The sequence below is a fragment of the Macrobrachium nipponense genome, chromosome 42, assembly GCF_015104395.2.
Source record: "Macrobrachium nipponense isolate FS-2020 chromosome 42, ASM1510439v2, whole genome shotgun sequence".
NCBI lineage: Eukaryota > Metazoa > Arthropoda > Malacostraca > Decapoda > Palaemonidae > Macrobrachium > Macrobrachium nipponense.
In genome coordinates this window covers 20,243,406-20,270,863 of record NC_061103.1, presented here as the reverse complement: position 1 = coordinate 20,270,863, position 27,458 = coordinate 20,243,406, and the positions used below count along the sequence as shown (strand labels likewise).

Sequence of the window (27,458 nt, the reverse complement as noted above, 5' to 3'; positions counted from 1 at the left end):
AAGGCGTATCGCTTGCCCTGCAGAACCCAGACCAAGTGTTATATTCCGACGCTTCGGAGTCGGGATGGGGACGACGTAGGAGCAAGGGAGTCATGCACTGGACAAGAGGAACAGGTGTCCTGGCACATCAATTGCAAGGAACTAGTGGCCATACACCTAGCCTTAAAGTTCTTCGAGAGATAGTCAGAGGCGGGGTGATACAGATAAACTCGGACACACACGGCTCTGGCTTACATACGCAAGCAAGGAGGCACGCACTCTTTCTCCTCTTTCAGTTAACAAAACAAACTGTTAACCTGGACAGAAGAAAGAGGCATAACTCTCCTCACAAGATTTGTGCAAGGGATAAAGAATGTGAGAGCGGACAGACTGAGCAGGAGGAATCAGGTCCTTCCCACAGAATGGACTCTACACGGAAGTGTGTCGAAGTCTTTGGTCCCTGTGGGGGAGTACCTCACATAGACCTGTTGCGACGTTCCTCTCCAAAAGAGTAGAGAATCTTTTGCTCTCTAGTAGAAGATCCGAGAGCCTTCGCAATAGACGCGTTTCTCCTGGATTGGTCGGGTGTGGACGACCTACGCCTTTGCCCCCGTTCAAGATCCTGGGGGAAGTGCTCAGGAAGTTCGTAGCTTCAAAGAGCACGAAGTTGACACTAATAGCCCATTTTGGCCAGCCCAAGAATGGTTCACGGAGGTACTGGAGTGGATAGTGGACTTCCCCAGATCTCTTCCAAACAGACCAGATCTACTCAGACAACCCCACTTCGAGAGGTTCATCACAACCTCCCAGGTCTCGCTCTGACTGCCTTTCGACTATCGAAAGACTTGTCAGAGCGAGGGGCTTTTCTCGCTAGGCTGCGGGCTCTATCGCTCGAGCCCAGCAGAGCTTCAACGAGAGAGTATACCAATCGAAGTGGGAAGTCTTTAGGAGGTGGTGTAAGAGTCAGAAGCTGTCCTCCTCCAGTACCTCTATAGTTAATATTGCCGATCTCCTCTTTCTGAGAGAGGAATCAACACCTATCTGTCTCAACAATAAAGGGAATCAGAAGCATGCTGCCTTCAGTATTCGAAATCGAGGGCTAGAAATTGCAGATAACAAAGATCTACGATTTAATTAGATCCTTTGAAACTTGCAAAAAGCAGCAACTCCCTAGAAACACTAGTTGGATCTGGACGTGGTCCTGAAATTCCTTTCCTCGGATAAATTCGAGCCTTTACATCTGGCTTCCTTCCGCGACGTCACTAGGAAATGCTTATTCCTGTTGTCTCTCGCTACAGCCAAGAGGACGAGCGATTGCACGCTCTGAATTCCACAGTGGGGTTCAAAGGAGATGCTGCTATCTGCTCGTTCCAGGACAATGTTTCTGGCGAAGAACGAAAACCCGTCAAAACCTTGGCCCAGAAGCTTTGAAGTAAAAGGTCTATCTAACCTCGTAGGCAGAGAGATAGAGAGGTCTCTCTGTCCAGTGAGAGCTCTTAATTTTATTTAGAGAGGAAGAGACAGTGGGAGCTTGTCAACAAGGTCCTTTGGTGTGCTGTGAAAGAACCCCAAAAGACTCATGTTCCAAAAACGCCTTGGCCTTCTTTGTGAGGAAGCGTAATTACGGAACGCACACAAGAACTGTTCGGAGGAATCCTTCGGTCTTCTAAAGGTTAAGAAACCCATGAGGTGAGAGCAGTAAGCAACGTCCTTGGCGTTCCAAAAGAATATGTCTCTTAACATCATTGAGAACTACTTATTGGAGGTGCAATTCAGTGGTTTGCATCTCATTAACCTGAAGGATGTGAGAGTGACTTATGAGAAGTGTTCTCTCTAGGTCCATTTGTATCAGCAGATACAGTGCTGGGTCTTGGAGCAAAGACTGATCCTTAAAATATTTTGATTTTATCGTACATAACCCTCTGTCAGATATGTGCTTGGTTTTCTATTAGCAAGCTCACGGATGTCGCACGGGCGCATAGTGTCATTGCTGGTAGGGGATCAAGGGTATGTATGGCTAGTGGGGGAGTACAAAAATTTTTTTTGTATATTTTGTTAAAATGAACGTGTAATTAATTTTCGAGTTTTTGGTTGTTTGTAAGGAGTTCGGGGATAACTCCTTGCAATCTTAGAACTAACATGGATGTTAGGATCAGGTGATCGGAATCGGTGTTGTGCTCCTTGAACAAGGTGTATTGTCATGTTAGTGGAATAGCACCCAATGACAAAGGCCTTTAGGCTCTGCCGAGTAAGTGGATAAGACCCCATTGGTAGACCCACAAGAACTCTTAGCCATAGATCAATATCTCGCTGAGGCTCTTGAGGCTAAGCAGACTCCAAGGCAGTAGCCGCGAAGTCTTCAGCCTAATAAGGTAGGAACCAAGGTTTATTAATACCTACAACATATGTTGTTTACCTGTCTATTTCAGTAGTTAGCTGTCTCTTACCCACCACCAATGGGTGCTAATCAGCTAAGTATATATCTGGCAGGGAAGTTGAATGTATAAAAATGATATTGTCATGTTACAATAAAGTTTTATACATACTTACCTGACAGATATATACGATTAATGGCCCACCCAGCCTCCCCGCAGGAGACAGGTGGAAGAGAAGAATTCTGATTAGAAAACGGGAATGGTTCCTAGTCCTGCCACCCAGGGCAGGGCGGTAGATCACCTGACCTACCGGTAGCGTGTGCCGCGAAATTTGAAATTTTGTCGGAGACGACGGAGTCTATAGCTAAGTATATATCTGTCAGGTAAGTATGTATAAAACTTTATTGTAACATGACAATATCATTTTTCCTAACTATACAAACCTGAGGTCCTTTACATATAGTCCCTCCTCATGCCACCCCTCACTCTGCGTATTTTGCATGGGCCAAAGCAAAAGTGATTTGTTCCGCGCGACTGTCGGACAAGCAGTTAACTACCGTTCTCCCCTTGTTCGAAGCTTACGACCGTTCCAGCTGCCGCTAGCTACTTCCTATTGTTAAAGGACCTCAGGTTTGTATGTGGTAGGCTAAGCCTTGTCCGGTTCCGATAACCAGCAAATGCATGAACAGATTCACATTATGATATTAACTGACAATAATGGTAATAAAACCATTCTCACCTTATATATTATTGGCATATCTTCATAATATATAGCCTATTTCATTGTTATTCTCGAGCTAAGCTAGTAACAGTACTCTCGTCCTAAGCTGCTCTCTCAAGCTATTCAAGCAGTTACTCTTGTCCTAAGCTGCTCTCTCTCTCTCTCTCTCTCTCTCTCTCTCTCTCTCTCTCTCTCTCTCTCTCTCTCTCTCTCTCGCTCTCTCTCAATGAAATATGAATTACTGTATCATAATATCATAAGTTATTATGTACAAAGTTAAAAATAATAATAATTCCATTAATAAATTTGTTTCTTTTAGCAACTAAATTGTTTTGCAAAATAATTCTTTCGGTAATAAACGTCCATCAACTGATTCTAAACATAAACAAGACAAAAATAGTTTTGTTTATAGCTGTATTTTGCTGTTTGTACATTAATATTATAGTTGGGTGCTGTAATCTTTACAGTAAATGATGTTTTTTTTATCATAAATATGTTAATTCACAAAATAGATATACTATGTACTTTTAGTTTGGTGCAGCAGCCAAATCATGAAAATAGAAAGGAATTGTTAGGTAAAATACTTTTGTTTGCTGATCTGATGAAGGGGAAATTGAAGATAGGAAAGAATAACTTTGAAACTGTCTTGAATTTAGTTTAAGGTGATAGTTGAAGACATGTTTGGTGCTTGAACTAAAGTAGGCAGTTATAAACATTGAAATAGTGGTCTTGGGTGGGTTAATTATTAAAGTAGGCAGTTTAAAGCAATTTTTAGGGGGGTACCAGGATAACACGGGTATTTACTTATCACGGGAGGTTCTGGGCCCTATCCCACGCGATTATCGAGGCCCTACTGTACTGCATTACTATGACAACTAGAATTCATGGAAAAAGTTTGCAAATGCATCGGCGTATGTGTGACTCTCCACTGGATTGGCAACGATGTGTCATTTTTCCTCACGTCGTCTGCTCGTAAGGTACATCCGAAATATTTGTAATTTTTCTGGGTTAATTTGGTTGCAAAAAAGGGATAATAGACGTGAATTAAATAAACATTTTGAAGTAATATTAAACTAAATAATGAGTAAAGTAAACAATTACTTTGGTTGCAAAAAGGGATAATAGACATGAATTGAATAAACATTTTGAAGTAATATTAAACTAAATAATGAGTAAAGTAAACAATTAAGGGAATAAAACTTTGCACCTCATAAAGTGTAGTCGTCTGCTGCTCGTAACTGTTTGCGGACTGAGTGCTTAGGAACCGGGAACAGCAACGTGGTTCAAGTGCAATGTGGAGTGAATTAAGACCAAAATATGTATAATTACAATCAAATAAGCACTGTGGAGTTACAGTTGTGATGGCAGTAAGGATAAAACCACCGATTACAAGTAAAAATGAATTGTTACGATACAAATACAAACCTGAGGTCCTTTACAATAGGAAGGTAACTAGCGGCAGCTGGAACGGTCGTAAGCTTCAAACAAGGGAGTTTGGTAGTTAACTGCTTGTCCGACAGTGTGCGCACCGCGCGACTGGGAGGTGAAGAACCACTTTGCTTTCGGCCGTGTTGGTGGATGGACGTGTTCTACATTTCTCTCTGCCTGCTTCTTCGTCGTATGCTTTGTGTTTATTCTCAAACTTGGTTTGTTTGTGTGTGCAAGAATAACTGTAAGTACGTGTACTTTCTATTTTTGTCATTTATTTTTATATGGATCCTCATGAATTGGAGCTGTCCCCACGCCCCCCCATCAGCCGCAGAGTTTGCCCTGGTGTGGAGGGCCGTAAGTGCGGGGTCTTCCGCTCCTTCCCTGAGGTGGATTCCCATTTATTATGCACTCGGTGCCGGGAGCGTGAATGCTCTCGGGCCGAGCCCTGTGATGTGTGTACTATTTCATGGTCGGAGGAGCAGTGGGTGCTTTATGAAGGTAGGAGGAAGCGACGCAAGCCTGCCAAGGAGTCCTCGGAAAGCTCTCCGGAAACTCCCTTGGTCACAGACACGTCGTCTTCCTTCCTGCCGCCAGCTCAGCTCCCGCGTATGGCTCCTTCCCCTTCAGGGGGAGTTTCTCGTTCCTTCTCTTCACCCGATCCGTCGAGCGTAGAGGAGGGGGTGAGATACCCCGACATACAGCTGTATTCGGGGTCTTCTGTTCGCTCGGAGTGGGGCTCGCCCCCCTCCATGCAAGGGGTAACCCCTCCTACTAACCTAACTTTTGCTTCCTCAGGTGCTCTTGCTGCGGGCGACGACCTCGGCCAGGTATGGTTCTCGCTGGGTCTCCAGGGCACACCGAGCGTTCAGGGGCTGCTGCATCATCTGGCAGGTGCTGCTCCGGTCACCCATGGACCAGTAACCACCACCACCACCACCGTCTCGACCCCAGGATATGCCGCCCCTCCTCACCTGGTCTACACTCAGCATGTGGCTTCGTTGACTCCTTCGGCTGCTGTGCAGGCTCCGATTGCTGGCTTTCCGAGGAGGGGCGTGCCTCCTCCACCCGGGTTCATCGCTCTCACCCCAGCCCCTGACTTTCGGTGCCCTAAGAGTTCGCCCCTGGATCTGCCACCGGTACCCAGGGTGTCACTGGCTGCTGTCCCGTCTCATGCCGTACCTGCCGTGCCTGAGGCAGCCCCTGCCAACGTCGTTCCTGCCTGTGGTGTTGCTGCCCCAGTCGCAGGTCCTTCCGCACTGGTGCAGTCGGGCCGTGTTGCTTCAGCAATAGCCCCGGCTGCGGCCTGGATGGAGGACCTGACGTCTGTCCTGAGGGAGCTGACGAAGAAGGAGAGGAAGAAGAGGAAGGTGTCGTAGTCATCTTCGTCGTCGCCTGCTGCCGCCTCTTCCCCTTCGACTTCCAAGGCTTCCAAGCCGAGGAAGAAGAAGGCTGCCTCCCCCCCCCAAGAAGTCTCCTTTGGGAACTTCTAAGGGCCCGTCTCACTCCGGTGGGACGGGGGGTTCTTCCGCTGGTCCTCCTGCTCCTTCTGGAGCGGGTACCATCTCTCCTTCCGCAAGGAAGAAGAAGACGGGGACCAGAGGGGTACCGGCTAACACCGGTACTTCCTCGCCTGGTGCTAGAGGTCCTACCTCTACACCAGGTTCCGGCTCGGCCTCTCGTTCGCGAGAGGTGCCGAGTGTACGGTCTCCTGCAGGCAACCGTACAGCCAAGGCTCAGGCCTGCCCAAACAGGTTAACCCGGAGCTAACTAGGCTAACTCCGGGGGTATCTCTGCAGCAGCTCCTGTCGGAGAACTTGTGGTTCTCGAAACAAGAGGCACTTACACTGGAATCCACCACCATGGCGGCTTTCCAGGCAGTCTCCTGGCTGGACCTGTGGTCCCTCACAGTGTCCAAGGTCGCGGCCACCTTGGGAAATATCACTCCTGAAGGTGACCCGGCTTTCGGGAGGCTATGCCAGTCTGGAGGTAGGGCCATCTCCTACCTCGCCCACCAGACGGTAAACCTGTGGGCCAACCTGGTACTTCGGCGTAGGGACGCAGTCCTCACCCGAGTGTCCAAGGCGGCTGGGCGTGAGGCGGCATTGGGTCTTCGCAACGGACCAGTGCGGAGTTCCTCCTCTCTCTTCCCAGGAGAGATGGTGGACGCTGCGGTGGAACGACGGCGCACTGATGACAGTGACCGTCTGGTACACCAGGCAGTCACAAAGGCTTCTGGGCAGCCTCGATCGACTGCGGCCATACCCAAGAGCTTGGTTAGCGCTTCCTCGGCTGCTAAGACGATCGCATCGTCGAAGCCCCAGGGAAAAACTCTGCCTTCGACTCCTGCCAGGGGCGGTTGCAATCAGCCCCCCTTTCCACGAGGAGGAGCCGGGAAGAAGTTGAAGCGAGGCGGGAAACGCTAGGGACGGCGTTCCCCCTCACCTGCTGCCGGAAGTTGGGGGGTGCATGGCGAGCCATTGGGCAACATGGCAGCGCTACGGAGCGGAGACCTGGATAGTAGACGTCCTTTGGGAGGGGTATCTACTACCCTTCGAGTCTCGGCCACCCCTCACCTCCAACCCGGTCCATCTTCAGACCTACGTTCCTGGAACACCAAAGGACGTAGCCCTTCAACAGGAAGTCCAAGCCATGCTGAGCAAGGGAGCTGTGGAGATCGTCAGGGATCGGTCACCGGGCTTCTACAGCCGTCTTTTCTTGGTGGAGAAGTCTTCGGGGGGCTGGCGCCTGGTGATAGATCTCTCTCCCCTGAACCAATTCGTTCGCCAGTCTCGGTTCACAATGGAGACAGCACGTTCCGTGCTTGACTCTATCAGGGAGAACGATTTAATGCTTTCAGTGGATTTGAAGGACGCATATTTCCAGATACCCGTCCATCAATCCTCCAGGAAGTACCGTACCAATTCAGGGCACTTTGCTTCGGTCTCTCAACCGCCCCACAGGTGTTCACGCTAGTGTTCACTCTGGTGTCTGCTTGGGCCCACTCGTCAGGGATACGTCTTCTGAGGTATCTCAACGACTGGTTAGTCCTGGAGCTCCCGCTCGCAGTTGCTAAGGGACGGGGATCGACTCCTCGAGTTCTGCCGCAATCTGGGGATCGTGGTGAACTCCGAGAAGTCCAACCTCGAACCCAAGCAGAGGATGAAGTACCTGGGTATGCTGATTAACACAGTAGCAGGGCGAGTCTTTCCCACGGACTCGCGGATCAGCAGATTCAGGGAGGCAGCCGACCGGTTCCTGTCTCAGCAGGAACAGTCAGCTCATCAGTGGTAAGTCGTGATCGGCCACCTGTCACTCGAGAAGTTAGTCCCTCACGGGTGTCTTCACCTGCGGTCTCTTTAGTGGAGACTAAAGGAGGGTTGGTCACAGGCAGAAGACCCACCGTACTTCCCCGTGTCCCTCGCGGAGGAGGTGAGGTAGGACCTAGCCTGGTGGCTGGACAACAGGAACTTCTTAAGAGGAGTGCCTCTCCGCACTCCCCCTCCGGAGATGTTGCTGTTTTCAGACACGTCCACCGAGGGATGGGGCGCACACCTGGAGGAGTTGCTGAATGCAGGAGTGTGGGACCATCACGACAAGCACCTTCACATCAATGTCCTGGAGCTCAAGGCAGCGTTCCTCGCTCTCCAAGAGTTCCAGGACCGCTTGATGGGACACTCGGTGGTGTTGATGTGTGACAACACCACGGTAGTGGCATATATCAACAAACAGGGGGGCCTAGTGTTCCTCCCGTTGCACCAGTTGATGCTGCAGGTGCACGAGTGGGACGTGGATCACTCAGTAGAGCTGTCAGCCTGCTACATTCCAGGCAAGAGGAATGTAGTAGCAGAAAAGCTCAGCCGTCGGGATCAGGTGATAGGGACCGAATGGTCCCTACACTCAGACGTGGCGGAAAGGCTCTTCAACCTGTGGGGGCGTCCAGTAGTGGATCTGTTCGCCACCCGGCACAACTGGAAACTTCAGGTTTTCTTTTCAGCTGTGCCAGACCCATGGGCAGCTGCAGAGGACGCTCTTCAACACCCGTGGGACAACCTCTTTGCGTACGCCTTTACCCCGTTCTGCCTGATTCGCAAAGTGATCAGCCGAGTGCTAGTCACCCCGAATCTCAGGATGATCCTGGTGGCTGCGCCATTTGGTACCCGGACCTGCTGGCTCTGCTTGCAGAAGCACCGAGAGAGATTCCCCCTTGGCACAACCTTCTCGTCCAGCCACACGTAGAATGGTACCACCGGACAGTCCAGTCTCTACATCTTCACGGCTGGCTGTTATCCACCATCTCTTGCGAGCGAGAGGCTTTTCTTGCTGAGCAGCAACAGAGATGGCTGGGCATGTCAGACAGTCCTCTGCAGCTGTGTACCAGGGAAAGTGGGCCGTCTACTGTGGTTGGTGTCGTAGACGGGGTCTATCTCCTCTCAGAGCCACTCTTCAGCAGGTAGCGGATTTCCTCGTGTTCCTTCGCCGAGACAAGCTCCTCTTTGGCCCCACAGTCAAAGGATATAGAGCTGCCCTGGCCCTGGCCCTAGTCCTGAAACTGAGGGGAGTGGATATCTCTAATTCGTTCAAGATCTCCTTGTTTATGAGGAGCTTTGAGAGGTCTTGCCCACCCAGGGAACTCAGGCCCCGGGGTGGGATGTGACTCTTGTCCTTAGGAGTTTGACTCGCAGACCCTTCGAGCCACTCCAAGAGTCGTCAGACAGGGATCTGACCCTCAAGACCCTCCTCTTGCTGGCCCTGGCATCGGCGAAGAGAATAGGGGAACTTCATGGTCTTTCCTTCGATGTCAAGCATACCAGGGGATGGGGATCTGTGACGCTCGATTTCGTCCCGAACTTCATAGCTAAGACTCAGAATCCTTCGGTCCCTGACGACCGGTTCGAGTCTTTCACAATCCCCTCCCTAATAGACTTCACCGACAACGATACGGATGAGATGCTGCTTTGTCCTGTGAGGGCGTTACGGCGCTATCTGAAGAGAACTCGACACCTCAGGCCTGAGTGTCGACGCCTCTTCGTTAGCACCGGGGTGACCAAGAAAGAAGTTTCCAAGAACACTTTCTTTCTGGCTGCGTGAGGTGATCAGGAGGGCGTACGAAGCTGATGGTAGCAACGACATCCGTACCCTTCGTCCGAGAGCCCACGAAGTCAGAGGTATTGGTCCTTCCCTTGGACAATTTTTCCTTGAGACCCGTGGTGGCTGCTCAACACGTGTAGCTTACCCAGCACCCGAGCGGACAGAACAGCATCGCATCCTGGTGTGACTGCATGAATGGATGAGTGAATGAGAGTGTGGCTGGCTTCTCTTCCCCATCTTTTTCTCCCCCTCTACCTGTGGGGCAGAGGGACGCGGTCGTCACTACGCTGGAACAGGATACGATGCAGGTGAGCTTCTCGACCGAGCCCCATCCTATCCCTTTCACTAGCAATAGGAGCGAATATCCACCACTTCCCCCAACAAGGGGGGGGGGAGTGGAAGCCAACAAGAGACAAACCCATGACTTCATATTGCCTCTTGCAATAGGAACAAGTTCTTGCTTGCTAGTTTTAAGTGGCACGCTTGCCTCCCTCTTATTACTTGGGTCCAGAGGTCTGACCATTGATCCTGCGGTACATACCCCGATCATTGGGCAGAGGCTAGGATCCCTCCCTCTGCTCTTACAACCAGGGAGGGAATCCAAGGTTGGGCGAACACCAGTCTGTTCTTAAGGCTCAGATTCCTCCCACCAAGAAGTGAGTCTTCCTATTGTAAAGGACCAATGGTTTGTATTCATATCGGAACAAATAACAATTTGTCGAAAATTGTATTTTTCCTAACTATACAAACCTGAGGTCCTTTACACATAGTCCTACCTCATGCCACCCCTCACTCTGCATTTTCCTGGGCCTAAAGCAAAGTGGTTCTTCACCTCCCAGTCGCGTGGTGCGCGCACTGTCGGACAAGCAGTTAACTACCGAACTCCCTTGTTCGAAGCTTACGACCGTTCCAGCTGCCGCTAGTTACCTTCCTATTGTAAAGGACCTCAGGTTTGTATAGTCAGGAAAAATACAATTTTCGACAAATTGATATTTCAGTTCAAACCATGACCCTGGGAATAAAAAGTTTCATACTTCCACTAATATAGGCAACAAAATGTTTTATTGTGCTGATTACAACTGCAATCTTGAGTAAGATCAATAAACATTACATATATACACTAACATTGTTCAAATGAGTGCTAGGAAGGCTGGGAAAGATGGTGGATTGTCTGTGGTTAGACCGACCAGCCACATGATTGCCGCCTTATTGGATTTCAAAACTGCCTTGAAAACATATTGTACGAAGAGCTCACATGCTTATTTTAGTTCGTATGGGGCTTTCATATCACATTATGTTGACGAAACTTCAATCTTTTAAATGGTATGCTTAAAGTTGTAATTGTATTATTGTTCCACCAATTAAATAATGATTGAATAAGGCCTGGCCAGCGTGATGACAAGGGATTGTCTGCGGTTGCTTACCCTAGGTAGTTAGGAAAAATACAATTTCATACATTCAACTTCCCTGACAGATATATATTTAGCTATAGACTCCGTCGTTCCCGACAGAAATTCAAATTTCGCGGCACCCGCTACAGGTAGGTCAGGTGATCTACCGCCCTGCCCTGGGTGGCAGGACTAGGAACCATTCCCGTTTTCTATCAGATTTTCTCTGTCGCCGGTGGTGTCTGCAATTTCCGATGCTGAATCTGTCGGATTTGCAATCTGTGAATGGGCTGATACCGAGGGAGAATCATTTATTATTTTATGAGGAGAAGAAGCTACAAAACTAGATATTGGTTCATTAGACCTAGATCTACTTAGGCTTTTAGAGGCAGCTTTCCTCACTCTATCTCTTTCTAACTTCTTCAAGTAAGAAGTTAGAGTCTTCCATTCTTCAGCACTTAAACTTTCACACTCTTTACATGTGTTAGCCAAAGAACATTCCAAACACTCTACAATGTCTGCATACAGAGTGGGGATCTACCGAAGCCTTCGGCATCCTCACCTTGCAGCCTTCATTCACACAAACTCTCACACCAACACTTGAGTCAGGCATTCTTAAGAAAAATCCAAAAGCAAGTCAAGAAACGAGTCCACAGTAGCGAATGCCAATACAACGATCCAAGTGCGTCACCAAAAGTCAGCCGTGAAGATCAATTGCGATGAAAAAAGAATTCCAGTCAGGAGGTAGTAACAATATTGTTGTTACTACCTCCTGACTGGAATTCTTTTTTCATCGCAATTGATCTTCTCGGCTGACTTTTGGTGACGCACTTGTATCGTTTTTATTGGCATTCGCTAACTGTGGACTCGTTTCTGGACTTGCCTTTTGGATTTTTCTTAAGAATGCCTGACTCAGTGTTGGTGTGAAGTTTTGTGTGAACGGAAGGCTGCAAGGTGAGGATGCCGAAGGCTTCGGTAGATCCCCCCACTGTATGCAGACGTTGTAGAGTGTTTGGAATGTTCTTGTGGCTAACACATGTACCGAGTGTGAGTTTAAGTGTCTGAAGAATGGAAGACTCACCTTCTTACTTGAAGAGTTAGAAAGAGATAGAGTAGGAACTGCCTCTAAAACCTAGTGATCTAGGTCTAATGAACCAATATCTAGTTTTGTAGCTTCGTTCTCCCATAAAACTAATAAATGTTTCTCCTCGGTATCGAGCCCATTCACAATTGCATCCGCCAGATTCAGCATCGAATTGCAGACCTGAAGGCTACCCTTCAAGAATGCAGGTCAAATGCGCATTGGAAGGTAACATAGGGTTATGACATATCAGTGGAGAGTGTGTGAGTGTTCCAGTGTAGTGGAGGGGGCGTCTGTCGGCTCTGCAACGCTCCCAGGCCTAGACCCTCTTCCAAGCTCCGTGGCCTATCGGAGAAGGAATGTCGAAAGCCTTACGGAGGTTTGTGGATGCTCCTCACACGTCGGCGTCCTTCGGCAGGCTCTGTATCGCCTCAGAATGCCAGGGATCGCTATAGGAAAAAGCGTCCTTGGGGCTGTTTGGGGGGGGGGGGGGAAAGGGTTGCGTCTCAGCTTCAGAATCTTCCTCACGAGGCGCGGTTGGAAAGACACGAATCTTATCTCGCCCCTTGAAGAGGAGCTGGAAAGCGGCCTGCTGTGAATTCCAGCCCCGAGCACTTCTGAGAGACTCCTCGGTATCAAGATAGCTAAAGAGATGTTTGCTGTAAGGGAGCCTCAGCGCGTGTTGTTTTTTTTTATAGTTTTTTTTATTTTTTATTTGGTTTTTTTTTTTGTGATTTTTTTTTTTTTTTTTTTTTTTTTTTCTTCCAGATCACCCTCTCCTCATTATTGAAACCGAAAAGAGGCGCTACCAGAAAATCCTGCTAATTAACGTCAAGAGCAGATATCATTCTGGTTGGAGTTCTATCACAAAGAACCTCCTCGCAGAAAGGTAAACACTTTCCTATCAAGAGTTTTCTAGGCGCCAATCTCCTGCCAGGCGCAACGAGCCTTCCAGGAGCGAAGCGTTGACCAGGCGCGAGGAAGCAGAAGCGCCAGCCAGGCGCCAGGTGCCAATTAGGCGCCAGGCATCACCCGAGAGTGATTCGCCACCCAAAAGAGAGGTGCTAGCAGGGCGCGAAGAGCCAACCAGGCGCGAGGCGCCAGCTAGGAGCCAGGCTCCAGCCAGGAGTGAGGAGCCAGCCAGGCGCCATCCAGGCAAGTATCGCCAGTTAGCGGATATCCTTTGGAAACTGTAACATCTCATGCATTACAACATAGAGCTGCGATGTCACTCAGTCCCTCACCGGTTAGAAGTCCTTCGCCTTCAGAAAAAGTGAGGTCTACGGAAGAATTATCCGACAAAAAGGATCAATCTCCTTCTGATCTACTCGAACTGGAAGAAGTTTCAGAAGACGAGGCTCCAACGAGGGAAGGGCTGTTGAATTACAAGATTCTAACAGCACTTTTACTTAAAGAATATGGAGACTCGCTGACCCCGGCCGCTCCTCCTTCTCCTCGCTCTCTCTTTTCGAGTGCCAAGGCTTTGAAGTCTTCATCGTTCTTGAAAATGAGACCAGCCATTTCGATGAAGAGGTCTCTCCAGTCTCTCGGTTCCTGGATAAAATCTAAGAAGGAACTGGGGATGACGGTGTTTTGTATGCCTCCCGCCAGACTGACAGGCAGGAGAGGCATTTGGTACGAGACAGGAGAGAACATGGGCCTGTCTCTTCCTGCCTCAGCGGAGTCAGACTTCTCGAGTCTTGTAGACTCTTCGAGGAGACATGCATTAACCTCGGCTCGAGCAACGTGGGGCCTGTCTGAGTTGGACCACCTCCTCAAGGGGCTTTTCCATGTGCTGGAAGTGTTATTTTCCTGGATTGGTCCCTTGGGGTTTTGGCTAAAAAGACCCGCGACTCAGAAGGTCTAAGCCCAGAAGTACTACTTAGCATCCTGGCATGTATTGATAAAGCGGTCCAGGATGGTTCAGGAGAAGTCACCTCTCTCTTTGGAGCGGGGATATTGAAAAAGAGAGCGGTTTATTGTTCCTTTCTAACTAAAGCCGTCTCTCCTACGCAAAGAACTGCTTTACTGTTCGCTCCCTTATCGGACCATCTGTTTCCTTCTCAGTTAGTGAAGGATATATCACACTCGAGAACTGAGAAGGCGACTCAAGACCTGCTGATACAGTCTTCAAAGAAGAACAGACCTGTGGTCACAGAAGAGAAGAAAGTGTCTCGTACGTCTCAGCCGCCCTTTCATGGAGGCCCTCCTTCTCGATCACTATCCAGAAGGAAGAACACAGATAAGAGAGGAAGATCTTCCTTCCGACCCTTTAAAAAGGGAAAATAATATCAAAATCCTCCAAACACCAGTGGGTGCCAGGCTCCAGGAATATGCGGAAGCCTGGGCACTGAAAGGAGCCAACGCCTGGTCGCTGTCAGTTATCAAGAAGGGATATTACATCCCCTTCAAGGACAGTCCTCCCCTGACGTCAACTCCTCGGGAACTGTCCGCCAGATACAAGGACCCTGTACTGAGGGATACTCTTCTACAGATGGTGGAACAAATGTGGGACAAGAGGGCCATCGAACTAGTGCTGGAGGCCCCCACTCCCCGGGATTTTCTCGCCTTTTTCTAGTCACGAAGGCTTCGGAGGGGTGGAGACCAGTCCTAGATGCAAGTGCACTGAACAGATATGTGGAAAAGAAAGAAAAGTTCAGCATGGAAACATCTGCATCGGTTATGTCAGCCCTACACCCAGGAGACTGGATGGTATCTCTCGATCTACAGGATGCCTATTTCCACGTCCCGATTCATCCTTCGTCGAAGAAGTACCTTCGTTTCATGATAAAGGGAATGGACTATCAGTTCAGGGCCTTGTGTTTCGGCCTGTACACAGCTCCTCAGGTTTTTCACAAACTTGATGAAGAATGTGGCAAATGGCTTCATCTAAAGGGAATAAACATCTCCTTTTACTTAGACCGACTGGCTTATTTCAGAGCTAGATTCCGGAGAGCCAGTTGTTTTGGAGGACCTTACAACGACATTAGACCTGCATCAAGGTCACTAGGATTACTCGTAAACCTCGAGAAGTCTCAGATGATTCCCAGCCAGAACATGGTGTATCTAGGGATCGGAATGGATTCTCGGGGTTTTCGAGTTTTTCCTTCTAGGAGTCGGTGGCAGGGGAGATGAGACTCACACGAGGTTGCTTAAAAGTCTCGAACTTCTTAGGAAGGAACGCAGTTTCAGCGAGGGAATGTTGAGCCTTCTGGGACCCTTCCTTTCCTTGCTGGAACAGTTCTTTCCTCTAGGAAGAAACTTCATCTTCGTCCCCCCTACAATTCTTCCTAAAGAAAGTCTGGAGTTGGAAGACAGGACAGCTCTCCGACTCATTTCCGATCCCACTAGAAGTGCAAAGATCACTTAAAGTGGTGGAGGTTTGCCCCCTCTAGAGGAAAAACAAAGGTGTGTCCCTGGAAATTCGGAACCCAAACCAAGTATTGTATTCCGACGCTTCGGAGACGGGATGGGGAGCAACTCTAGGAACAAGAGAAGTGTCAGGCACCTGGACAGAAGAACAGGTGTCATGGCACATCAACTGCAAGGAACTCTTAGCCATACATCTTGCACTCAAGGGCTTCGAGTCAATAGTCAGAGACGGGGTGGTCCAGGTAAACTTGGACAACACCACCGCTCTGGCATACAAACGGAAGCAAGGCGGGACGCATTCGTTCTTCCTCTACGAATTGACAAGAGATCTTTTAGTCTGGGCAGAAGAAAGGAATATAACACTCCTGACGAGATTTGCTCAGGGAGAGAGGAACATGAGAGCGGACAGGCTGAGCAGGAGGAACCAGGTCCTTCCCACAGAATGGACCCTCCACTCAGAAGTGTGTCAAGATGTCTGGTCTCTTTTGGGGGAGACCTCAAATAGACCTGTTCGCCACGTTCCTCTCCAAAAGGATAGACATCTTCTGCTCGCTGGTAGAGGACCCCCAGAAGCATTCGCAGTCGACGCCCTTCTCCTAGATTGGTCGGGCCTAGGAATTGCATACGCCTTTCCCCCATTCAAGATCCTGGGGGAATTGCTCAGAAAGTTCGTGGCCTCAAAGGGACAAGGATGATACTTATAGCCCACCATTTTGGCCTTTTTGCGCATGAAAGATTGGTTCACAGAGGTAATGGAGTGGACGGTGGACTTCCCCAGATCTCTTCCAAACAGAACAGATCTGCTCAGACAACCCCATTTCGAGAGTTATCATCAAAACCTCCCCGCTCTTGCTCTGACTGCCTTTCGACTATCGAAAGACTTGTCAGAGCGAGGGGCTTTTCTCGCAAAGCTGCAAGCGCTATCGCTAGAGCCCGCAGATCTTCAACGATGCGAGTATATCAATCAAAGTGGGAAGTCTTTAGGAAATGGTGCAGGTCGAAGAAGCTGTCCTCCTCCAATACCTCTGTGACCGAAATTGCTGATTTCCTTCTTTTCCTGAAGGAGGAATCACACCTTTCTGTTTCCACCATAAAGGGATAAAGAAGTATGCTTTTCAGCCGTATTCAGGAATAGAGGCCTAGAATTGGCTGACAATAAGGATCTACACGATCTGGTTCGGTCTTTCCAGACTTCAAAGTCTAGAAACCCAAGAGCTCCGAGCTGGAATCTGGACGTGGTCCTGAGATTCCTGACTTCGGAAAAGTTCGAACCTCCACATCTTGCCTCCTTTCGGGACATTTGTTTCTTTTGTCCCTTGCTACGGCCAAGAGAACTAGCGAGTTACACGCCCTAGAGTCTCATGTGGGTTTTAAAGGAGATGCAGCTATCTTGTTCGTTTCAGACATTGTTTCTGGCAAAAAACGAAAATCCTTCTAAGCCATGGCCCAGAAGTTTCGAAGTGAAAGGCTTGTCTAACCTAGTAGGTAGGGCGGCAGAAAGGTCCCTTTGTCCGGTCAGAGCGCTCAAATTTTACCTTAATAGAAAGAAGCAGATGGGGGGTTCTCAGCAAGGTCTATGGTGCTCTGTAAAAGACCCGAAAAGACCTATGTCGAAAAATGCCTTGGCCTTCTTTGTTAGAAGTGTAATAAAGGAGGCGCATAATAATTGCCCAGATGACTCCTTCAAACTTCTTAGAGTAAAAGCACATGAAGTTAGAGCAGTTGCGACGTCACTTGCCTTTCAAAGGATTATGTCACTGAAGGATATCCTCGAAGTGACATATTGGAGATGCAATTCAGTTTTTGCATCCCATTACTTGAAAGACGTAAGGGTAACTTACGAGAAATGTTTTTCTCTCGGTCCGTTTGTGTCAGCGGATACGGTCCTGGGTCTTGGAGCAAATACCGATCCTTAAATTATTTATATGTACGTAACCCTCTTGTTAGATAGGTTCTTGACTTTCTGCTGGCAAGAGTGCTAGATGTCGCACAGGCGGCCGTCACGATTGCTCAGTAAGGAATTCGGGGTGTATCTGACTAGTAGAGGGGTACAAAATTTTTTTTCGTACTTTAATGTTTGCGTGATTTATGTGTGATTAGAGTTATTGGTTGTTTGTGAGGAGTTCGGGGGATAACTCTTGACAATCTTAGAACTAACACAGGTGTTAGGATCGGGTGATCGGGATCGGTGTTGTTCTCCTTGAATAAGGCGTGTTGTCATGTTAGTGGATTAGCACCCATTGACAAATGCCAGTTAGGCTCTGCCGAGTAATTGGATAAGACCCCATCGACAGACCCACAAGAACTCTTGGCCACAGATCAATATCTCGCTAAGGCTCTTGAGGCGAAGCAGACTCCTAGGCAGTAGCCATGAAGTCTTCCGCCTAATCAGGTAGGAACCAAGGTCTATAAATACCTACAACATATGTTGTTTACCTGTCTATTTCAGTAGTTAGCTGTCTCTTACCCTCCACCAAAGGGTGCCAATCAGCTAAGTATATATCTGTCAGGGAAGTTGAATGTATGAAAATGATATTGTCATGATACAATAAAGTTTCATACATACTTACCTGGCAGATATATACAATAAATGGCCCACCCAGCCTCCCCGCAGGAGACAGGTGGAAGAGAGAAAATCTGATAGAAAACGGGAATGGTTCCTAGTCCTGCCACCCAGGGCAGGGCGGTAGATCACCTGACCTACCTGTAGCGAGTGCCGCGAAATTTGAATTTCTGTCGGGAACGACGGAGTTTATAGCTAAGTACTATATATCTGCCAGGTAAGTATGTAAACTTTATTGTATCATGACAATATCATTTTAGAGTAAAACACCGCTGTGTGGCCAGGCGGCCACCTGTATGGCAGCGCAGTCACTTTCCCAAAAAATAACTAGCACTGCCAGTAAGCTAAGTTAGGGGTCAGTCACAAGCCAACCTTCGTGGAAGAAGCACCTCGAGACCTCTACTTTCCTCTCAAAGTAAGTGTTTTCTCCCAATTAAGAAATTAAGGCCATAATGTGCTATTAAACAGAAGTTAATGAAAGTCTAGCCATGTGCAGTGTTAACTTACCTCCATGATGCTTTCAAAATTTTTACTTAAAACGCCTAACATATGGAAGATTAACGCCATCTTGATGTTTGCGGAGTCACATGTAAACAAAATTCCCATTTTTTGTGCTAAATCCACTTACCACTCATACCCGTAGACGCTGGGACACTTTCTTCACAACAATTTTAAATGACAATGGTGTTTACGCTTGCAGCTGGGGAAACATGGCGATTGTTCATGAAGAAGAAGAGTACACTACATAACATTTAAATAATCAGTTAAATGCCAGAATAAGGTTATGAATTGCATAAATTTATTATGTATTCATGAAAATCTTTGTAAAATATTTGTTGTTGTAAAACTAACCAGATTCCTGACACAAATTTCATTGGTTTTGCCGTGAACATCTATGTTGTATTTGTGCTTTCCTATTTTTTTTATCACTGCTGCCAATTGATTTTTGTTTACCCTCCAAACTTGGGATAAGACTTACACAAAACTGTGGAAATAAGTGAATTTAGCATTTTTATTTGTAATATACAGGCGGTCCCCGGGTTACGACGGGTCCGGCTTACGACGTTCCGAGGTTACGACGCTTTTTCTTAAATATTCATTGAAAAATCCGCCCTGGGTTATGACGCTTGTTCCGAGGTTACGACGCTGACGCTTCCGACGCTCCGAGTTTACGACGCTTTTAAAAAACACATACTATGATAAGATAAGAATCCTTTATAGTTTAGCAGTTTCTCTCTCTCTCTCTCTCTCTCTCTCTCTCTCTCTCTCTCTCTCTCTTTGTATTTTCCAATGAAAATAATCACTATAATTCTCTTCTCTCCTCTCTCTCTCTCTCTCTCTCTCTCTCTCTCTCTCTACTACAAAGAGTATGTTTTTAGTATGATAAATAAATGATTTACTATTTTCAAATATAATATTAATTTATACAGCAATAATATCAATTCATTAAAGAAAATACCATAGTGAATTAGTAAGATTTTAGCTTATTTAAAAAAATTATGGAAGAATGAAGGAAATCCCAGTCTTCTTCAAGTAACTTCCAGTAACCTTTTCTCAGATTCAGTACTAAAACTGTCAGATATATCAAGTTCTGTGACAGCCAGGAGGGGGAAAATTTGGGGTGTGACAGCCAGGAGGGGGAAAATTTGGGGAAGAGCTGCAGTGTTGCAATCACGTGGTCCTGACATTTTCCCCCCTCTATCTCTCTCTCTCTCTCTTCATTTACTGAGACTCGAGATTTTTTATGTACTTGTACTATTTGTTTTAATACTTTGTTTTCAAATAATAATAATAATAATAATAATAATAATAATAATAATAATAACTGTAATTACAAAATTCATATGATAGTATTTTAAAGAAATACAATACGTACTAATCTATCCATGTCACTTTTAATTAAGGTTAACTCTCTCTCTCTCTCTCTCTCTCTCTCTCTCTCTACTCTCTCTCTCTCTCTCTTTTGCCACACAAGAAGCGTATAAGTATTTTTTGAGAGAACAGAGAGAGATAAACACACACTCTCTTCTCTCTCTCTCTCTCTCTCTCTCGCTCTCTCTCACTCTCATCTTTCTCTTTTACCGAGATGAAAGAATTTTTATGGTACTAGTATGTAAAATGTTTATTGATAATTTCAGTTTTATTTATAATAATAATAACAATAAAACTTTAATTACAAAATTCATAATGGTCGTATTTTAAAGAGATGAAAATGACCTTTCCATTTCATTTGTAAGGATAATTCCTCTTTCTTACTGAGATGAGAGAATTTTTTACGGTAGATGCACGTGTTTATTATATTTTCAAATAATATAATAATAATAATAATAGAAGTAGTAATAATACGATAACTAATTTCAAAGAAAATTCTTCCCTTTGTCTTTTTCTGTATCAATTTCCCCACCTCAACTCGAGTGACACTCGTAGCTTAATTGCCATACATGGTCAACGAATTTAATGGTTTTATTTAATCTCTCTCTCTCTCTCTCTCTCTCTCTCTTACTGAGTTGAGATCATTTTCATGGACGGTATGTAATAAGTTTATCGTTAATATTTTCCAATAATAATACTATAAGTACAAAATTCATATCTGAGTATTTTAAATACAGAATCATTCCATTTCTCTCTTTTAAATACTGTAAAGGACAACTCTCTCTCCTTCTCTCGCTCTCTCTCTCTCTCTCTCCACAAGATACTTGTCATACATTTGGTGTTTCTATTTCTTCCTTTTATCTCTCTCGCTCTCAGCAAAAGAATTGATAGACAGACAAACATAACTGCACAGTCCTCTCTTTCTCTCCCCAGTTTTATACCGACACTTTTTATATAGGTGAGCGAGTCAGAGGCTTCTGACATGTCCAATTTAGCAGTTCTCTGGTATTATAGCAATATTTTACTAGAAATAGTGCTAAAGCAGACATATTTCACTGGGCGACACGGCTTCCTCGCCCAGAAATAGATTTTTCCTACGTCAAAATCCCTTTTATGGGAGGGGGAAAAAGTTGCCTACAGACATTCATTTCAATCTATTGAAACCGTAAGGAGTTATTTCTCTCTCTCTCTCTCTCTCTTTTGTATTTTAATGAAAATATACAGTAATTTGTGAATACACAGTGTTGCACATGAAAAAAAGTAAATTAGTGATAATTTTAGAGATACGGCCCTAAGAAAAATTGCAAATTAGTAGTGAAATTTTCCCTGTGGACATGTTTTCAAGAACGTCGTTCCGGCTTACGACGATTTTCGGGTTACGACACGTCTTAAGAACGGAACCCCCGTCGTAACCCGGGGACCGCCTGTATATAGAAATATTAGAGCAATTTTATCATTATTGCATTATTATGACATCTAGAATTCATGGAAACCATTTGTAAAGGCATTGGTATTAGTATCAAGTTCCACTAAATTGGCAACGATGACTTGCACGCATTAAAAGTTACATTTCTTTCAGGTGTACAATTATTAAAAATTAAAAACAAATTATTTCAGCCATACAATTATTAAAAAAAAAGTCAAAATAGTAATATAGACTTAAATAAATGAAAATTGCTAGCAAAAGAGTACAAATTTTTCGTATAAATTCACTAAACCGTCGTCAGCTCAACTCGTGGAATCTGGCTGCCAGACGTACTAGGCTGAAAAATTATTCCCACCATGGCTTTTCAGTAAACAAACTCTTACGTATGTTAAGTAAAATCTGGAGTGAATTAAGAACAAAATGTGTATAATTACAATCAAATAAGCACTGTGGAGTTTCAGTTGTGATGACAGTAAGGATAAAAACACTGATTACAAGGTAAAAATGCATTTCAGTTCAAACCATGACCCCGGGAATAAGATGTCTCATACTTTCACTAGTATAGGCAACAAAATGTTGTTTTATTGTGTTGTGTGCAAATATTGTTCAGTGAGCGCTGGGAAGAACGTGACCGGGACTGTAGAACCGAATTGCACTCACAACCATACCGCGTCATATTGGATTTTAAAAAGCTGCCTTGAACACATATTTTACGAAGACTTCACATGCTTATTTTACTTCAGTGGGAGTTTCATATACTGTCTCATTTTGTTGACGAAACTTGTCTTTTGAATGGTATGCTTAAATATTTAATTGTAGTATTGTTTCAGCAATTAAATATCGAGTAAAAAAGTGGCCTATTTTTCCGATCAAATGGCTGCACAGTGATGTTTTATCCTAGCTAGGTACTTCAAAAAATAGTGATAGGGTAAATGACTGAGCGGCCACATAATGGCCACCTCTCCCAGAGCCTGGCCACCTTTCCAAAAAAGTACTTAAATTTGCTGCCATGAGCATCAGTCTAGTTGTGGTCCATCCAGGCAGCAGAATGTATATGTTCCTCTCGACGTAAGTGTTTTCTCATAAATTTATGAAATAATGGCATAATTCAAGTGCTTTTTCCGGGAGAGGTGGCCGCTATGTCGCTGCTTGGTTATTTACCCTATTAACCCTAGGTTAAATGTGATTGCAAACAATTTTTTTTTTATAATACCTACTTATAAGATACATTAGAATGGCTAATTTCTCTCCAAACACATGAAGTACGTATAGGGTAAATGACCAAGCAGCAAAGAAGTCTTGACTGGTGCTCATAGCAGGGAATTCAAGTACTTTTTGGGAAGGTGGCCACATTCCGGGATTGTTGGCCGCTATGTCACCACTTGGTCATTACCCCATTTATTCCTATGGGAATATGGAATAAATATGCTGACATTGGTCGTTGAAATTTGGTAATGGGGTAGGTAGCCTATCTGGTAGTAAATGGGTGAGTGCCAGTACTCACCTACTGTCTTCAAGTAGTTTTAGGGGGCTGTGGTCATATTAGGCTAAGACTAAGATTAACTGTCATATCAAAACTTCTCTCCTCTTTTTAGTATTAGGTATTGTATGTTTGGTGTTTGCATTGTTTGTTCAGCATGGATTTGACAAGGAAAATGAACAACAAAAGGTGAAGAATTGGTTTTAGTGTAGGCTAAACAGTTTTTTGCTATGCATTGGAGCTAGGAGTAGGGTAAATGACCGAGAGGCAACATAGCGGCCACCGATCCCGGAATGCAGCCTCCTTCCTGAAAAAGTACTTGAATTTGCTGCCATAAGCATCAGTCAAGAGTTGTGTCCTGTCCAGGCAGCATACCAAAACCTCTATGCTCCTCTAGAAGTAAATGTTTTCTCCTAAATTATGAAATAATGGCATAATTCAATCGATTTTTTCAGGGAGTGGCCGCTTTCAGAGATAGGTGGCCGCTATGTCGTCGCACGGTCATTTACCCTAAACTGGATGGCATCCTTTTAAGTATAGATTGGTTTGGCAGCAATGGTGGAAGGCCAAATGATGTTCACCAGTTTCTTTGAAGATAATTCAGTCACCTCTCATAATGCTGAACTTTTTAGTTCCTCCCATCTGTTCCACCTTTTTTTTTTGTACTGCCATGTTGGTTTTGGCTATAGTTCTTCATTTCATTATTTTGTCAACCTTTAGGTAGATCCTTTCAAAGCATTGATAGCAAGTGAAGAATTAGACATAACAGGTAGCACAGAAATATGGGTACAAGAGGCAACAAGAGACTTCATAGGAGAGTACCAAATAACGGGATATAAATGGTTAAAAAAAGATAGACCCAATAAAAAAGATGGAGGCATTAGGTTTTATGTCAAGGACCACCTCTGTCCAATAGAGTGTAAAATTACAACCAAGCAAGAAGTAATTGGCATCAATAATCAATATAAGCAGTTTAATACTAACTCTAATACTAATGTACAGACCTCTCCACCAACCACCGATGTCCGACGAGGAGCTGTATGCACTACTAGGACAAGAAATAAACAACAAACTCTGCATAATAATGGGAGATTTCAGTGCAGCAGTAGGTACACTGGGATACTATGACCTCCACATCAAACTTAGAAGGAAAGAGACTTCTAGAATTTGTCAAAAATGAATTCCTCCACCAATGGGTTGACAACATACTAGAGGAAACAACATAGTAGTAGACATTGTCCTATCAGTAGAAGATAACCTAGTGTCTGATCTTTCAGTAAGTGCAAATCTAGGGAAAAGCAACCATGAAATTATTATATTAACATTAATATTCAACATAAAAAAGAAAAGACTACCGTCAAGGAGACCTAAGAAAACTAAAGGCGTATGCTAAAAATCTAGAGTACGACCAAACCAAAGACATGGACAATTACAGGGAAGCCTTTCTAGAAGAAGGCACAGAAAACTGCTCCAGATGTATCCCATTAAAGCAAATACTAACAAATAGCAACCCTCAGCCTAAGTGGTTCAACAGAGAAATTAGAAATAAAATAAGAGAAAGAGACAGATTGCACAAATCAATGAATGCGCACCCAACACCAGAATAAGCAAGCAGGCATAAAGAACTGTGTAGAATGGTGGATAAATTAGTAAGAAGTGCAAAGACAAATGAGGATAAGAGAGTTGCATCAGTTTGTAAGGGAAACCCAAAAGAATTCTTTGTCCATGTTATTAATAGGAAGTCCATAAAAAATAGCCTAGGTCCCCTAAGAGACATTGAACTCAGACTTGGAAAAAGGAGAATTACTGAATAAGTTTTTTACAAGATTTTTCATAATTGAAGGCACTACCTCAATCCCTGAGCCAGCTATTAAATATGAAGGGGCAGGACCACTTGACTAAATAATAATTACAGAAGAAGACATTAAAAACAAAATAGAAAAACTAAACAAGTTCAAATCTCCTGGCCCGGATAGGATTCATCCAAGAGAAATTAAAGAGTTAAAACAGGAGATAGTTCCTCACCTACGTATACTCTACAGAAAATTGCAGAACAATGAAAGACACCTAAAGGATGGAAACTAAGCAATGTACCCCCAGTTTACAAAAGAGTTCCAAGAGAAGAGCCCTTGTAAGATTTTTGAGTCCAATATTACAGATCAAATTGTGGATCACATTGATAGAAACAATCTGTTGTTAAACAGTCAACACAGCTTCAGAGAAAATAGACCCTACCTATCAAACCTCTTGGAGTTTTACCATAACATGCTTGTATTTACGGCAGTAGTAGAGTAATAGATATACTCTACTTAGATTTCCAAGAGGCCTTTGACAAAGTTCCACACAAGAAACTAATGACAGAAGTTAAAGCTTTAGGAATTGTAGGTGAAACAGCAGACTGGATTGAAGACTGGCTAACTAATAGAAAGCAGAGTCGTAATAAACGGTGAAGAATCAGAATGGGCAGATGTGACAAGCAGAATTCCTCAGGGTTCTGTCCTTGGCCCGCTCTTGTTGTTTTTTATTTTTATTATAATTATAATTACATTGATGTAGGAGTAACTAGCATTATAGCCAAATTTGCAGAAAACACCAAACTAGGTATAAATGCAGCAGACCCAGGGACAGTAAAAAGTTTAAGAAATTATCTAAAGAAAATAGGTGAGTGTTAAATAAGATGGCAAATGCCTATTAACTTGGATAGGTGTAAAGTGTTACAAATAGGAACAAACAACCCTCATGCCAACTACATGCTGCTTGGGAATGACATAAATAGTGTAGAATAAGAAGAGGACCTTGGAGTCATTATTTCCAAGGACTTCAAAATCACAAAACAGTGCATAAAAGCTGAAAAGAAGGCACAGAAACTAGTGAGATACTTAAAGAGGCAGGTCAGATACAGAAACAAGGAAATGGTGCTGCAGCTCTACACATAAATAGTTAGACCTCATCTTGAATATGCAGTACAGTTTTGGTCACTAACACTAAGAAAGGACATAAATATACTAAGAAGGGGTGCAAGCAAGAGCCACAAAGTTAATTCCATCCATCAGGCAAATAGGTTACCAAAGACGACTAAAGAGCCTAAACATGTATGGCTTAGATACACAACGATTGCAAGGACAACTAATAGAAACATTCAGAATACTGAAAGGCATAACAAAAGTAGACAGTAACCTATTTACTATAAACAAAAACCAGACAATAGATGGAAACTAGAGCTGAAGAGATAAGACATCCCATTGCAGGAACTTTTTTACATACAAGATATGACACGGAATAAACTGTCCCCAGAAGTTGTAAACAGCAACGGTGTGGAAGACTTTAAAAGAAAGCCAGACAGAATCATTAGAACACTGTGAATGAACAGTAAAACCTGCTCCTAGAGATAAGTGAGCACACCATGTCTCCTTGGATGGACTAATAAGTCTTTGAGAGATCCTAATCCTTGTAACTCATGCACTTGGACCCATGCCTGTTGTGCATTATAGACATTTGTGGTAAATTTGCTAAAACTGTGAAGATATCATTTTTTTTTTTTTATTGAATTCAGGTGCATTTTACCAACCAACAAATGCGAGTTGAGTTAAAGAGAACATCATTAATCTTACCTTGAAAAAATTGAAAATTTGGCTTACATGGAGTGATCACTCAAAGAGTGAGATCTTGCATGCTTTCAAGCAGCAGTTTTGTCACTTGATTTGAAATTCTAGCATAGTTTTGAATTTTGCACTTAGCTAAACATGTTAAACAAATGGGCATTGATATTCATATCTTTGAAAGTTTATCTTTGGAGGATTTCTTGTACAAGCAGTCCCCGGTTATTGGCGGGGTTCTGTTCTCGTTGGGTTGCTGATAAGCGAAAACTGCCATTAACTGAAACTTGGCGGTTTTATGCGTTTCAGTTATTGGGGCCATAACTCTATTATCAGCAACTTATGGCGCCGATAACCAAAACTTGGCCTTTTATGGCGCCATAAATCTCTGATTTTATGACACTAGACAAGCGCCATAAAACTAGATCTCCATTAACCGAGTCAGCCGATACCTGGGGACTGCCTATATTCGAATTGTTTATTTTTTCAGTTTGATGTTTTTTTCTTTGCAATAGGGTACAATACATGGCTTAAGGTAAAAGAATGGAAAATCTCATGTTTTTGTATTTACAGTTTTGGAGAACGTAATGGAACCTGTGAACTGGACCAAGATTAATGCATTCTCTCCGTCATAAGGTGCTGTAGCCTCTTTTTTTTTTTTTTTTTTTTTTTCTTCAACTTCAGAGTTATGCAATTTGGGAAGAACTTCAAATTCCTCACCATATTACAATGGTTCAGTAACTTCTGAATAAATTGTGATGTGTCCTGATAGGCTGAAGTGAAATCCGTGCAGTGAAGACTATTAGGTAAGTCAACTTTTTTTACCATACTGTACTGTTGCATAATTTGTTAACTAGCTTCTTTTGTTAGCCATTAGTACTGAGTGGCACTGCTAACTAGTTAGTCTAAAAATGGTTTATATCCTTAGTTTCCTGTAAGTGTTAAGAATCTTTACTATATATATTTGGAATGAATCCTTACCTACTATTAGAGTTACCTTTGTCTTCAACTCCATTAGGTGTGATTGGCATTTACAAAAAAAAATCAAAATACGATTGGCTAACCCACTAAGACACACTGTAATCA

At 44.5% G+C, this 27,458-nt stretch overlaps 1 protein-coding gene and 1 long non-coding RNA gene across 2 annotated transcripts in view; one reads left to right on the top strand and one right to left on the bottom strand.

The window, feature by feature from the left end:
* The window catches only part of LOC135213002 (gastrula zinc finger protein XlCGF8.2DB-like), a 105,813-nt gene that overhangs the window by 44,302 nt on the left and 34,053 nt on the right, over nt 1–27,458 (bottom strand). The gene's annotated exons all lie outside the window — the stretch shown is intronic.
* LOC135213416 (uncharacterized) lies at nt 18,263–27,047 on the top strand. The gene is made up of 2 exons (XR_010314114.1): nt 18,263–18,413; nt 26,946–27,047. It is a non-coding gene; the product is annotated as an uncharacterized LOC135213416 (long non-coding RNA).